Source organism: Ursus maritimus, unplaced genomic scaffold (assembly GCF_017311325.1).
Source record: "Ursus maritimus isolate PB19 unplaced genomic scaffold, ASM1731132v1 scaffold_30, whole genome shotgun sequence".
NCBI classification, from domain to species: Eukaryota; Metazoa; Chordata; class Mammalia; order Carnivora; family Ursidae; genus Ursus; species Ursus maritimus.
Window position 1 is genome coordinate 5,570,743 of NW_024425564.1, and position 9,434 is coordinate 5,580,176.

The window sequence follows — 9,434 nt, forward strand, 5'->3', positions numbered from 1 at the left end:
TGAGAAGAGTGAATACTCCCTCCCTGTGTGTCCCAGGCATTTTTCAGATCCCTGTTTCACACTATCTCGTATTGCTCTTGGATTGCCTTCTTGCCAGAGCAGTGCAGTGCCCTCTGGCCTCTATTCCAAAAAGCCTGCTGACTTTTTAAAAACTCCAGGCTTTACAGACATAGTGGGGGAGGGCTTGTTCTGGTTTTCTCAGGAGGACCACCATATTGAGATTATGTAAGCTTGACCAAGAAGGGTAGTTACACCTCAGAGCATAGGGGGGTGGGACTTGGTGTAAGCAGGTTAGGCAGTGTCAGTTCTGAGCTGCTTCCAACAGGTGGCTCTTGTTTATGCTGAAGATGTGGGAGGAAAATGGCATGAGTCATCTCCTTTTTCCCAGAGAGGATTCTGCATTGTTGATTCTTGGGGAAGCACCCAGAGGACTTAAAGAAGAACAACAATCTGTGTGCCCCAGTCATTCTTTTTGATCTCTGTTTCTATGCTGTCTGCCCTCAAGTTGTTTTGGCCTGCCTTGTCCCCAGGGAGTAAGGCAGTGCCCTCAGGGCTCTATCCCAGCCAAGCCAGCTGTTCTGTTGTGGTTGCAAGAACTCACAAAATCAGTCCTTCTCATTTCCTCAGCCAATGGCTTTGAGGATATGTTCTCCTTGTGTGCTTCCCTCATGTGCTCCTCTCTCATCTGCACTCTCTCTGCATCCATGGCCTCTGCCACACTGCAGCACCTGTGACCAGCTTCTCCCCTGAACCACATTACCACACTTCCTAACTTCTTTGATGTGGCTTCCTTGCTGTGGAGTTTGTTCTGTCAGTCTTCAGGTTGATTTCTGAGATATTTAGGAATGATTTGATAGTTATCTTGTTGTGTCTCCAAGGATGAAATGAACCTAGGGTCCTCCTACTCTGTCTTCATCTTAGCTCTCACAATGATCATTTTAATTGGATGCAGAAAAGAATTTGATGAAGTACAATATCCATTCATGATAAAATCCCTCACCAAAGTAGGCTTAGAGGGAACATACTTCAATATAATAAAGGTCATATATGAAAACACATAGCTAATATCACTCAATTGTGAAAAACTAAGAGCTTTTCCTTAAGATAAAGAAAAAGACAAAAAATGTTCACTCTCACTGCTATTGTTCAACACTTACTGGAATTCTTAGCTACTACAATTAGACAAGAAAAAGAAATAAAAAGCATTCAATTTGGTAAGGAAAAACTGTACTGTCACTATCTTCGTAGATAACATTATACTTACTGTATGTTGTAACCCAAAAGCTTCCACCAAAATATCACTCAGAAGTGATAAATGAATTCAGTTAAGTCACCAGATAAACAATGTACAGAAACTGTTTCTTATTTCTTACAATAATAATGAAGCAGCAGAAAGAGAAAGTAAGAAAACAATTATATTTTACAAATTGCACCAAAAAGAATATAATACCTAGGAATTGAACTTTTAATTTTAGAAGGAAAGACCTGTAATCTGAAAAATACAAAAATTTGCTTTTAAAGAAATTGAAAGTAGACACAAAGAAATGAAAGAAATTCCAGGTTCATGGATTGGGAAAACCAAGCACTATTAAAATATCCCTACTATCTAAAGCAATCCAAGATTAAATGCATTCTTTATCAAAAATCCAACATTTTTGACAGAACAAGAACAAAACAATCCTAAAATTTATATGAAACCAATAAAAGGCCCTGGGCCAAAGCAATCTTGAAAAGAAAACAGAAACTGGAGGTATCACAATTCCAGATTTTAAGATATGCTACAAAGCTGTTGTCATCAAATAGTGTGTCCTATACAAAAACAGTACACATAGATCAATACCAGAATAGAGACTTGGTGAAATAAACTCATGCTTATACTGTCAATTAATCTATGAAAAAAAAGAAATAAGAAAATGCAATGAAAAAACAGTCTCTTCTATAAATTGTGCTGGGAAAACTGGACAGCTACATGCAAAAATGAAACTGACCACTTTCTTATATCATATACAAAAATCAATTCAAAATTGATTAAATATATAAATGTGAGATCCAAAACCATGGAATTCTTTTTTTTATGTTTAGTATAGAGTTCCTGTTATTTTATTTCTAATTTTGGGACATTTACAATGGATGGTATAGCAGCACCACAACTTAAAAACCATGAAATTTTAGTAGAAAAACTTCAGCCGTAATCTCTTTGATATCAGTCATAGGATTATTTTCCCTAGCTTGCTCCCTTGGCCAATGAAAGAAAAACAAAAATAAGCCATTGGGATATACTAAAAACAAAAAGGTTTTTGCACGTAGCAAACGATCAATAAACAACAATAAGACAACCCACCAATTGGGAGAAGATATTTGCAAAATGACATATCCACAAGAGGTTAAGATCCAAAATATATAATGAACTTATAACACACTGAACACCAAAAAAACTCCCAAACAACCCAATTAAAAATTGGGAATTATACATGAGTAGATATTTTTCATGAAGACATACAGATGGCCAGCAGACACATGAAAAGATGTTCACATTACTCATCATCAGGGAAATGCAGATTAAAAACCACAATATTACATCATACTTGGCCGAATGGCTAAAAATCAAAAAGAAAAGAAATAACATCAGGTGTTGTATGGAAGTGTTGAATCACTATATTGTATACCTGAAACTAATATTATACTGTATGCTAACTAACTGGAATTTAAACAAAAACTTCAAAAAAATAAATAAATAAATAAATAAATAAATAAATAAATAAATAAATAAAAATAACAAGTGTTTTCAAGCATGTAGAGAAAAAGGAACACTCATGCACTGTTGGTAAGAATGCAGGATAATGCAGCCATAGTGGAAACAGTATAGACATTCCTCAAAAACACTAAAAATAGAATTAACATGTGAGCCAGTGATTCCACTACTGGGTATTTACCCAAAGAATATGTAAACACTAACTTGAAAAAGATAGATATAGCTCCCATGTTTATTGTAGCATTATTTACAATAGCCAAGATATGGAAGCAAATCCTCCAAGTGTCCATCCATAAATGAATGAATAAAAAAATGGTGTATATATATAATGAAATACTAATAAGTCATAAAAATGAAATATTGCCATTTGCAACAACATGGATGGATCTAGAGGGTACAACGCTAAGTAAAGTAAGTCAGAGAAAGAAAATATTGTATGGCAATTCATATGTAATTTAAGAAACAAAATAAATGAACAAAGAAAAGAAACAAACAAAACAAAACTTCAGACTGTTAAATATAGAGAACAAACTGGTAGCTGCCAGGGCGGAGGTGGGGGGGATGAGGAAATAGGTGAAGTGATTAAGAGTACTCTTATGACGAGGACTGAGTAATGCATAGAATGGTTGAGTCATTATATTGTACACCTGAAATTAATGTAACACTGTATGTTAGTTATACTGGAATTAGAATTCTTGAAAAAACAAATATATATATATGTGTGTGTGTGTGTGTGTATACATATATGTTTTTTGCTTCATTAGCACATATGCTAAAATTATAACAATATAGAGAAAATTACCATGGCCCCTGAATAAGGATAAAATGCAAATTTGTGAAGCATTCCATATTTTTGGTGATGATTGCAAAAATGATGTGAATTTACTTAATACTAAATGAATCCTGTATACTATTTAAAATGGTATTTTATTCTGTATACGTTTTGTTACCACAAAAGAGAACACATTTGTTCAAGTCAGTGATCCCCTACAATCAAAAATTTGGATACCAAACTTATAAAAAGAACAGATTGTTAGTTTCTAGTATACTGCCAAATTTGTGACTATTTTCCCTTCCACAGTTGCTTAAAGAAAGTATTTAAGTTTCAGTTGAAACATGTTAAGCAAAGGTAATTTACATTTTGGTGTGTTTTTTGTTGTTGTTTTAACCATTACCGAATGAAGTATATAATTTAAAATGTCACCACGGTGATGAAAGGGAAAAGAAAGGGGATGCTGCCTGAGAACACATGATGGAAAACACACATTGATTAGAGGGCCTCTTGAGACAGAGGGAGTGGAGAGGGAAAGAGGAGTGACCCAGGGGCCTGACTCCGAAGGCCCCCAGGCAGGAAGAGCTCACTGGAGGGGCCGCATGGCCTGTGGGCCAGGCTGTGGACTGGGACAGCATGGCCCTGAGCTCAGAGGGAAAGCATGGATGGGTTTCCAGAAGGAGAGGGTGGGATCAGATGCATGCTGGTGGGAGAACGGAGTGGAGGCCAGTGAAGGCCCAGCATTCCGGGTTGTGCAATTTTTCAGTGTGGTGATGCCTCCTCTCTTGAATTTCCTGCAGTTCATCTCTCTGACTCGCCCCTTACATTTTGAAATGTTTGACTATAACAAGGGAGTCAACAAGAGTATATGCACAAGATATACAACATCCTAGACAAGTTTAATTTATAGAAAGTCACAGAAAAGAGTCACATTCACAGAAGAAAAGTTGAAAAGAATTCTTATACATTAAATCAATTCACTTTTGATCTGTAAATCAACAATAACAGTAATTGATAGAAGTGCAGCCTAATTTTGATGATTTGGTTTGGCTCTGCAGCAGTTAATACCAAAAATAGAAAATGAGAGAAATAGAGTAAACTAGCATTAACAGCATTACGTATAGAAAAACTGGCCAAGTTCAAATATATAACAAAAACCACGTTTACTTCCAAGATAATTTCCAGATTGGTAAGGAAATTCAATTCACTAAATGTATTTTAAAATATGTATTTGAGGAAATCAGAAGATGTGTAGGTAGATATACTTTTTTAAGCATTTTAACTCAGGATATTAATTTTTAAAAGTGGTTATTTTTATGTAATTTCACTCTCTCTACATAGTTTGTTTGGCTCAGTGCAGCTATAAGACTCGTATCCTTGTTGCTTTTTGGAAAGCTACTTCTGCCTGTGTGGAAAACCAGTAACACACACTTCAAAATTAGGAGCAAATGAATACATTTTCTTTTTGAAGAAAAAATTCAGGAGGAAAACTTCTTATTCATTTTTCTTTAGAAATAGAATAAATGGGAAATTAGCCCTCAAATTAAAAATCTATTTTGGCCTAAATTTAATCTCTAGTGTTAACTTCTGTGTAGCAGCTAATGAAAAATTCAAAATGTATTTTGTGTTTGTTCAAAAGGTAACAAAAAGTGCCATTAGAAGAATATATTAAACTCAGGGCGCCTGCGGCTCAGTCACATCTGGTGCCTCGCCAGGCGTGATCCCAGGGTCCTGGGATCAAGCCCCACTTCAGGCTCCATGATAGGCTGGGAGCATGCTTCTTCCTCTCCCACTCCCCCTGCTTGTGTTCCTCTCTCGCTGGCTGTCTCTTTTCTCTGTCAAATAAATAAATAAATAAAATCTTTAAAAAAAAAAAAAGAGGTCTTGCTTTAATGGCTTCCTTTTATAATAAAAAGGAAGAATATTAACCAATAACGAATCACCTTCTAAAAAAGGTAATTGACTTCCTGAAGATCACTGCCATTTGAGACTTCTAAGTAGCTGGTCTTCTGATATGCCATATAAATGCCAGAGAATGATCTGTGCAATCAATTTCACTCTTCTGTATAGGTAGTTATCAAATACTGCTGCTATGCTATGTTGCCACAGAAAGTTACTACAATGATCCTGTGATGTTTTAACATTATGAAATTTTTGCATTCTAAACACATATATGACTTAAATCAAGACTGAAAAATCCAGCAAAACATCTAGAAATGTTGGTTGTTAAAAAAATCTGCATTTTTAAGAGATGATTAGCATATTTATTATAATCAAAAGTAAATTATAACACCAAGAAGGACCTGAGGTAATTGCAAGGATAGTGCTTGTCTATCCCAAATAATGATGTACATCACTGTATGAGATCAGAAAAGCTAGCTATTAAAACTGGGTTTATCTATAGCTAGTTATAAACCTATCTGAATCACTTTTACCTTCAGAATCAACAATTTTCTTGTCTTTAAATGAGTTTTAAGGAAGCAACCAAGATGTCCTTTGGTAGGTGAATGGATAAATAAAGTATGGTATATGTAAACAATAGAATATTATTAAGTACAAAAAGAAATGAGCCAGCATGTGATGAAAAGCATATGAAGAAATCTTAAATGCATATTACAAAAAGGAAAGAAGCCAATATGAGAAGGCTACATATAGTATGATTCCAATTAAATGACATTTTTGGAAATGATAAAGCAATGGAAAAAATAAAATGATCAATGGTTGCCAGGGATGAGTGGGGGATAGCAGGCAGAGCACGGCATTTTGGAGGCAGTGAAAACACTCTGTATATATTATAATGATGGATATATATCATTATGTATTTGCCAAATAACATGGATATATATCATTATGTATTTGCCAAACTCATAAAAATGTACAAAAACTGAAGAATGAACCCAAGCAAACTATGGACTTTGGGTGATAAAGATGTGTCAATGTAAGTTCATCCTTGGTAATAAATGTACCATTCTGTTAAATGATATTGATAATAGAAGAGGCTGTGCATATCTCTAAGTATGAGATATAAAGGAAATCTATTATGCCCTTTTTATCTCAATTTATTGTAAGCTAAATCTGCCTCTTAAAAATATTGTCTTTAAAAATGACATTCGGGAATTTATCAAACATTTAAAGAATAAATACCTATTCTTCTGAAGCTGTTTCAAAATTACTAATGGAAGGAAAGCTTCCAAACTCATTCTATGAAGCTAACACTGCCTTTGATACCAAAGCCAGACGAAGACCCCATCAAAATGAGAATTACAGACCAATATGACTGATGAACATGGATATCAAAAATTCTCACCAAGACCAATAGGCTCCAACTGTACATTAAAAGGATTATTCACCAAGACCAAGTTGGATTATTCCTGAGCTGTACGGTGGCTCACCATCCACAAATCAATCAATGTGATACATCACATTAATAAAAGAAAGGGCAAAAACCATAAGATCTTCTTTAATAGATTCAGAAAAAAAAAAGAATTTGACAAAAATACAGCATCCTTTCTAATTATAGCTCTCAAAGCAGTTTAGGAGAGAAAGAAGATACCTCAATACCATAAAAGCCACCAAAGAAGAGCCCACAGTGAATGTCATTCTCAATAGGGAAAAACAGAACTTTTCCCTTAAGGTCAGGAACATGACAGGGATATCTACTTCCTCACCACTGTTGGTCAGCTAGTATTGGAAGTCCTAGCCTCATCAAACAGACAACAAAAGAAATAAAAGGCATCTGAGTTGGCAAAGAAGAAGTCAAACTCTTATTCTTTGCAGATGGCATGATACTCTAAGTGTGGAAAACCAAAAGACTCTCTACCCTAAAATTGCTAGATCTCATACAGGAATTCTAGCAAAGTTGCAGGATATAAAATCAATGCATATAAATCAGTTACATTTCTATACACTAACAATGCAGAAGGAAGAAAGAGAAATTAAGGAATCCATCCCATTTACAATTGCACCCAAACCATAAAATACCTAGAATAAACCTAAACCAAGCAGGTAAAGGATCTGTACTCTGGAGACTATAGAACACTTATGAAAGAATTGAGGAAGACATAAATGAAAACACATTCCATGCTCATGGATTGGAAGAACAAATATTGTTAAAATGTCTATGTTACCCACAATCTACACATTCAGTATAATCCCTAACAAAATACCACATTGATGTTTTTTAAGCAGAGCCTGGAATAAATAATCCTAAAATTTATATGGAACCAGAAAAGAACCCAAATAGCCACAGAGGAATGTTGAAAAGAAAACCAAAGCTGGTGGCATCACAATTCTGTACTTCAAGCTAGATTACAATGCTGTAATCATCAAGACAGTATAGTACTGGCACAGAAACAGACACATAGAAAACTGAACAGAATAGAAAACCCAGAAATGGATCCTCAACTCTATGGTCAACTAATCTTCAACAAAGCAGGGAAGAATAGCCAATGGAAAAGACAGTCTCTTCAACAAATGGTGCTGGGAAAATTGGACCGCCACATGTAGAAGAATGAAACTGGACCATTCTTTTTACAATTCGATACACAAATGATAAACCTCAAAATGGATGAAACACCTAAATGTGAGGCAGGACTCCATCAAAAATCCTAGAGGAGAATGCAGGCAGCACTCCCTATTTAACCTTGACACAGCACCTCTGCTTGACACTTCTCCAAATAGCTTACAGAAACAAAGGCAAATAAAAAGCTTTTGCACAGCAAAGGAAACAGTCAACCAAACCAAACGACAACCTACAGAATGGGAGAAGTGTCTTATCAGATAAAGGGCTAGTATCCAAAATCTGTAAAGAAGTTCTCAAACTCAACACCCAAGAAACAAACAAAAAATCCATTCAAGAAATGGGTAGAAATATATGAACAGACATTTCTCCAAAGAAGACATACAAATGGCCAACAGGCACATGAAAAAATACTCCACGTCACTATATCGGGAAATAGCAAATCAAAACTGGCTATCGAGACACCACCTTACAATTGTTAGAATGGCAAGGGGCTTTGCAGAAAATAATAAAAGTTGGAGAGATGTGGAGTAGGGTGAACTCCACACTGTTGGTGGGACTGCAAGCTGTACAGCCACTCTGAAAATAGTAGATGGAGGTTTTCAATAGGTTAAAAATAGAGCTACCCTACAACACAGCAATTGCTCTACTGAACACCCAGGATAGAAACGTAATGATCCCAAGTGATACCGGGCAATTCCCAACATTTGTAGCAGCAATGTCCACAAGAAGCAAATCTGGAAAGAGCCCAGATATTCACATGGACAGATGAATGGATAAAAGAAGATGGAGATTATACACACACACACACACACACACACACACACACACACACACACACACAATGGAATATTACTCAGCCAATGAAAAGAAATCTTACCATTTCCAACGACATGGATGGAAATAGAGGGTATCAGGCTAAGTGAAATAAGTCAGTCAGAGAAAGAGAATTACCATATGACTTCACCATATGTGGAATATAAGAAACAGTGCAGAGGATCATAGGGGAAGGGAGAGGAAAATCAAATAAGATGAAATCACAGAGGAGACAAACATAAGAGACTCTTAACCATAGGAGTCAGTCCGGAGTGGTTGCAGGATGGTGGGTGGGTGATGGGGTAACTGCCTGATGGGCATTAAGGAGGGCACAGGATGTAATTGGCACTGGGTGTTATATGCAACTGACAAAACTGAACTCTACTACTGAAACTAACAGATACACCATATGTTAATTATAGAATTTAAATAAAACAGCAATTTTAAAAATAAGGTTCAAACCAATGTTAACCAATGAGTTTTACATGGAATACATTACCTAAAGCAAGATAATTTATTGACTTGTCATTTATTAATTTTACATGTAAATCCTGTCTCCCTTACTTCTAGGCTGC

General features: G+C 35.7%; 1 non-coding gene across 1 annotated transcript; it reads left to right on the forward strand.

Moving 5' to 3' along the window:
- Nucleotides 1-3,504: 3,504 nt before the first annotated feature.
- LOC121106127 lies at nt 3,505-3,607 on the forward strand. Its single transcript, XR_005838877.1, has one exon. It is a non-coding gene; the product is annotated as a U6 spliceosomal RNA (small nuclear RNA).
- The last annotated feature ends 5,827 nt before the right edge of the window (nt 3,608-9,434 follow it).